The following is a 6,839-nucleotide window of genomic DNA, read 5'->3' as shown; positions in this document are numbered from 1 at the left end:
AATGATTTTTTCTTTTTTGTGCGACCAGGATATTTTGACTGATATATGTGACCCTCCACCACGGAATGAGTCGCATGTCACCTTTGCATGATGTTCATATTTTTACATTTTCCTAAAGAGTTTTTTATGCCCTATTCAGTGGTGAAACCCGTTTTAGAAAAGAGCAAAAAAAACTGTTTGAGCTATAAGCCTGTGACTAAGGTGACCCTCACACTGTCACCAGACACTCCCCAGACTTATATACTGTTCAAAAAAAGAAACGCATAGCTTGTAATATTTGGTTAATTTAATTATATGGCTACAAGGATATCCACCAAACTGCAGAAAATGTTTATCTGGTCGTCGACCTTTCGTCCATTGCCACAAGTGAGCTCTGCACGTGACGCATGCGTTATCAGTGGCTACAATGTCAAAATTGCTCATTTGGCATGACCATTCGTCATGCTTCAGTGTAATCTCGTGAAACTCGGGGAATATTGAGCTCTCACCATGTCTTCCAAAACCCATAAAAGCGGATTGTTCGCCACAAAGAAATCAGACGACAATTCAGCGACGAAAGATGGCCCGATTGAGCAGAGAAGACCGCCAAATTGCATTGGGTCGTTTACAAGCAGGCCAAAGTCAAAGTGCAATCGCCAGGCACTTCCACGTGTCCCAGAGCACCATCAGTAGACTGTGGGTCAGGTTTCAAGCCACTGGCTCCGTTGCTGACTTGCCACGAGCGGGAAGACCAAGGGCGACAACTGCTGCTCACGACCGCTTCATACGGCTCCGCCACCTCCGGAATCGTTTCCTGTCGGCCTCATCTTCTGTCCAGGCTCTCCCCGGGCCACACCGATTATCGGACCAGACCGTGCGGAACCGCCTGCATGAAGCTGGTTTGAGAGCTCGCAGACCTCACAGAGGAGCTGTCCTCACCCGCCGCCATCGCCAGAACCGAGTGCAGTGGGGCAACCAGCACCTTCGCTGGACCGTCCGGAATCACTGGAGACACGTGTGGTTCAGCGACGAGTCCTACTTCCTGCTCCAGCGACATGATGGTCGGAGGAGGGTCTACCGGAGAGTAAACGAACGTTACGCGCCCAACTGTGTGGATTAAGCACCCGTTCATGGTGGTGGAGGCGTCATGGTGTGGGGGGCGATCAATACCGCTGGAAGGAGCACCCTGGTGCACGTCCAAGGGCGCATAACTGCCCAGCGATACGTGGAGGAAATTCTGCGCCCACACGCCCTTCCTCTTCTGGCTGACCAGGATGCCATATTCCAGCAGGACAACGCTCGCCCGCACACAGCACGACTCACCACCCAGTTCCTCACCGACCACCATGTCCAGGTGCTTCCCTGGCCATCCATGTCGCCAGACATGAACCCGATAGAACACCTCTGGGATGAATTGGACAGACGTGTGCGCAGGCGAGAAGAAGCGCCGGCAAATCACCGCGATCTATTGCAGGCACTTCAGGAGGAGTGGGACACCATCCCACAGCAAGATATCCGGCATCTGATCCAGTCCATGCCCAGAAGGTGCCGGGCAGTTGTTGCTGCTCAAGACAGTCACACCCCCTACTGACTTGACAGCCTCGGCACCCAATCGTATTGATTGACTGATTGATTTGAAGATGCAAATGAACTGTGTGTGCATTCAACTGTGTCCATACCAAATTTCAAACAAATAATCTAAATATTGGATTTTCTGTTAATTTTTTAGAAAAATAAAACAAATTTGGCAAGTAGCAACTATGCGTTTCTTTTTTTGAACAGTATATTAAGCCTAGCGCAGAACCGCGCGAGGTGACATGCGACTCATTTCGTGGTGGAGGGTCACATATTTGTATTTCAAATCCAGGTCCAACTGACCTATTGTCGTCTGTGTCTGGGAACAACGCTGAATCTTTGGCATGGATTAGGAACCAAGAAAACGCGATGATTCAAAATCAAGTGAAATCAAATCGAATTAAATCAACTATGTTATATCGAGCAGGAAAAATTACAGTTGTGGTGCATAAAGCGACAAACACAACGCAATCAAATACATGTACTGAAATATGAAGTCGATGTCGTACCACAAAGACAACGTCTGAGCCGAATAAACACCAGGGCTGCCATAACTACCTCTGGCAAGTATATTATCGAAGCTGACCTCACTGATAATACTGGAATTAGTAAAACCAAACCGCACTAATTCATGAAATGACATGAAACTGCTTTCTTTAATTTTTTCAAAATTATAATCAAAATCATGCAAAGTAAAACTGATCAAACAAACACACACTGATGCAAATTACTAGCGAGACACATGAACCTCCCTGATTTACTTCTTGCAAGTTTATTCTCAAGATCATGATGCGGAAAACTTGTTAAACAAACACCGGTTGATGCAACGGCAACGTGGTTGCTTGGGGATTCAAGCGTGAGTCGTATTACAACGGAAAACGAGGAAGAATTAAATCCTCAGTCTAGCACTCAAAGCTAATTTTTCTGTGAGTTGTGCTCACAAGCGTAATTCTTAAAATCACGTCAAGAGAAATAATGATGGACCTAACAATCTGTCTTGAACTTTTCTTCGTCGAATTGTCGGTACTGAACATCCAACAAGATGATGTGAGAGCAGAACAGCTTTCAAGATACAAAGTTATCTTAGAATCATTTCGGACACACTGCTGATCAATCAAATAGACTATAGCTTTCATCGGTTCATCGCCGGCACGGATCATAAGTCCAATAAAGTATTGACATTGAAAGAGGAACAAATCTTGACGCACAGTTATCTTAGAATAATTTCAGACAGAATGATGATTGATTACAAAGGCTGTCTTTCTCTCTGTTCATCGGTGTGTCCTCGGCACGGACCATGAACCCAGTAAATTACTGATCTTCAACAATCGTTGGTCCGTTCAAACAAAATAATGATCGATGAAAAAGACTAACGGTCACTGTTCTTCAATTAATCGTCGGCACGGACCAGGAATCCCGTCAAAGACGTGGTGGTATCGTCATAAAATCCAAGTGATGAATCACTGTATAGCCAGACTTGTTGGCCCGTTGTTAGGTACAGCGTGGCTTGTACTGACCCCATCGTGTTGTAACGCGAGTACTCCTATGCTCGTGCCTCGGACACGCTCACAAAGTCCTTCTGCAGGCGCACGGAGACCTGCGTGTTACTGCCAGCTGTTCCTGCCGAGGCCGCAAAGAAGTAGGTTCCATCCCTGGGTGCTGTGAACGTACCGCTGGTACCGCTGAAGGCGCTTCCTTCGTTGGTGATGACAGTGAACGGCTTGAGATTTCCGCTGCCGGTGAAGGGTGAGGACAGCGTGGCGTGGAAACTGACTCTTAATATGGCCGTGGCAAGCCGGGCAGCGAGAATCTCTGACGTATTCTGGAGGACTCTGTTTTCGTTCTTGATTGAATCCAGCTCAGATTGCAGTCTTGTCATCTCTGTCTTCAGCTTCGCCTCTGGTTGTACCTGTATCTTCTGCTGCTCGGCCCCTGTCTGTCTCCGACAGCTTGGTCTCTAGTCGGGTCTCTATTTCTCTCTGCCTGGCCGCCAAAAAAACATAAGCTGGCCTTGACCTCATCCAACTCGCCGCTCTCAGTTTTTGTGTGGATCACCCCCCTGAACGAAGACAGTCTTAGATACCGAGGTGAAAGGTTGAACACCACCGACGGAACTGACCATAACAGTGTAGTTACCGCACTCTGCCTGACTGACCACAATCCCGCCCTGACCAGTCCACCGGCCAGTGAAAGCAGGCATAGGATTGAAATAACCGGCAGTAAAGATGGCGATCAAAACGTCAGAGCCGTCCTCCGCCCGGTAGATCCACTTGATGTCCTCGACACGCTCGTCAGGTGTCAGGGTGAAGTTCCAGGAAAGGTGGATTTCGGTCTTGGGACAAACTGTCACCACTGTGTTGTTGGCTAACGAGTCGGTCCACTGGAGAGCTGCGGTCACTGTGGAGAAAAAGTACAAGGAATACTTATATCGCCATCAACTGAGTCGGTTGTAACTCGAGCTTGAACCATGGTCAAGTTTCGACGAATTTAATATTTTCTGACGAAACTGAGTGTATGCATGTGTGGGTGTGTGAGTGATTAAGTGCGGGCGCGAAACTCAGAAAGTGCGAGTGTGTGTGAGATTGCGTGTGTGTGTGTGTGTGTGTGTGTGTGTGTGTGTGTGTGTGTGAGGTAGCATGTGTATGTACCCATGTTTCCACAGGTTTGGTTGCCTAAATCACCATAAGGCAACTATCCACACGTGGATGGCAACCTAAACTCTGGATGGCAACCTAATTGTGTGGATGCTCGCTTCATTTAACACCGTTAAATTGACTTTTTTGACGGAAAGAATGTCATAACAATGTTCAAAATGACATTCTTTCCGTCCTCTATAGGCGACGAAATAGGTCAAATTTTGTGCATTTTTTAGTGCAAAATTCTTCGATGCCGGAGCGAGTACTGCACCCAGTGCTGTTGTAGAAAGGCACTACACCCAGTGCCGCCTCTTAGGTAACCATCCACACTTTAGGTATGTGTGTATATATGCGTGTGTGTGCTTGCGAGGGTGTGTGTTTGTGAGCTTGTGTCATTGTGTGTGTGTGTGTGTGTGTGTGTGTGTGTGTGTATGTGTGTATATATGTGTGTTTGTGTGCGTGCGTGTGTGTGTGTGTGTGTGTGTGTGAGGTAGCGTGTGTGTGTATGCGTGTGTGTGTTTGTGCGCTTGTGCGTGTGTGTGTATGTGTGAGTGAGTGTGTGTGTGTTTGCATGTGTATTTGTGTGATCTTTTCACTTTTGTATCGTGCTGAACTGTATATTATATACTCACAAGGCAGAAACGTTGCAGGAACCAGAAACATGGCTCTCTTCATTGTATGGTCTTGTGATAAAATATCAATGAAATGTCATCAAAAATTGGCAAGAGTTCCTGGCAGAATTAGCGACTCCAACACAGCCCAAAATTGGAGGGGTAGATATGGTTTGATGTATAGCGAGAGAACGCGGTTATCTTTTATAATTTCCAAAATGCAAAAGAACCAAGGGCAGATGATACACGACATACTTTATCTATTGCGACAGAAGATGCGTAACGTTATTTATTGGGCGGTACTTATAATAGCATCAGCAATCTTGAGCAATGCGGCACATATTCTCGTGATCTGTTGTACTTGCGAAAGTATTAGTACAGCGACCTGGTAATTGTGAAAGTCTTTACCACAAAAACAAAACATTGCTATTGCAAAATACATATTTTTTCCCCTTTGTGCTTGAACACATAACGCGCTATACAGAAGAAGGGTATTGGATTGGATAAGATTTACAGTCCAGTGAGGTTACCCTCATGGAAATTCGGGCTGCTTTCTCCCCGGGGAAAGCGAGCTGCCATACATACGGCGCTACCCATATTTTTTTTTCCTGCATGCGTGTATTCATGTTTCCTGAGACTTAATGCCGTGTGAGATGGATTTTTTTTACTTTATTCCAAGTCCCACGGGTATTTGATGGACATTTTTATCTATGCCTATACAATTTTGCCAGGAAAGACCCTTTTGTCAATCGTGGGATCTTTAACGTGCACACCCCAATGTAGTGTACACGAAGGGACCTCGGTTTTTCGTCTCATCCGAAAGACTAGCACTTGAACCCACCACCTAGGTTAGGAAAGGGGGGAGAAAATTGCAAACGCCCTGACCCAGGGTCGAACTCGCAACCTCTCGCTTCCGAGCGCAAGTGCGTTACCACTCGGCCACCCAGTCCTTTGTATAATCATATTCATATTATACAAACACACATACACACGCACACAAAAGCACACACACACACACAAACACACACACACACACACACACACACACACACACACACACATACACACACACACACACACACACACACTGCGCCTGATGCAATGGCTTTCGTGTATAAATCTGATCCCAGGAGGAAAATGCTAGGACAAGATAAATAAATTACTGAGTATTTTTCATATCCGAAGCCTCCGGATAAAAACATAAACTCTGAACAAAAGGATTTTTTTATCGCTCGACATTGTTATAAGCGAGTTCCACTGTGTTAAAAACATACGACAGCGATTGACCCCAAACATCGACTTCGCTTATATTTTGCTAATACGGTGTCTAATATTTTCATAATGTGTTGAAGTGTGAACAAATAGAGATATCTACAGGACTGACTTTGTGATACAGAATTTTGAATATGGTGACATGCCAAGAATCATATAAACGACGGTTGGGTATCAGAATGGGGTATCTGACCGTTCAGTAACTATCACAGGACCTATTTTGCAAGTGGTATTAATCACTTGTTTTATTTTGTTGGAGTAGTGCGTTTTTATTTGAATCATTGTGATGATTCTTGTTCAAATCGTTCGCTTAAAATAATTTTTTTTATGTTCTGTGATTGTAATTGATCGGTCAGATTTGCCATTTAATTGCCCAACCCTCGTTTCCACGACACCTGGCATGTCATCATAAAGTCTGTCCGATTGATTTCTGTATTTGTTCACACCTGTTTCAACACACTCTGAAAATATCACAGGCAAAATATCAACTGAATCTATATTTTGGGTCAATCAGTGTCCGATGTCTTTGAGCGACAAGGCCGATAAGTTGTTCATAGAACAACGTGTCATTGTGCAATTCTGTCAGTGCGTACCAATAGCGAACACCAGTTCACTTGAGATCGGCACACACTCAAAAATATTGTGAACATGTGTTTGTTTATTGTTGTTTAATCAACTTATGTCATTTAGGCTACACATGTTTGCATGCACTTACAAGTCGTGTTTGAGTAGTAGTGTTTCTTGTTACGATGAATCGTGACACTTA

This window comes from Littorina saxatilis, linkage group LG15, assembly GCF_037325665.1.
Source record: "Littorina saxatilis isolate snail1 linkage group LG15, US_GU_Lsax_2.0, whole genome shotgun sequence".
Classification (NCBI taxonomy): Eukaryota; Metazoa; Mollusca; class Gastropoda; order Littorinimorpha; family Littorinidae; genus Littorina; species Littorina saxatilis.
The sequence above is the reverse complement of the archived record's forward strand: the minus strand, read 5'-3'. Positions refer to the sequence as shown.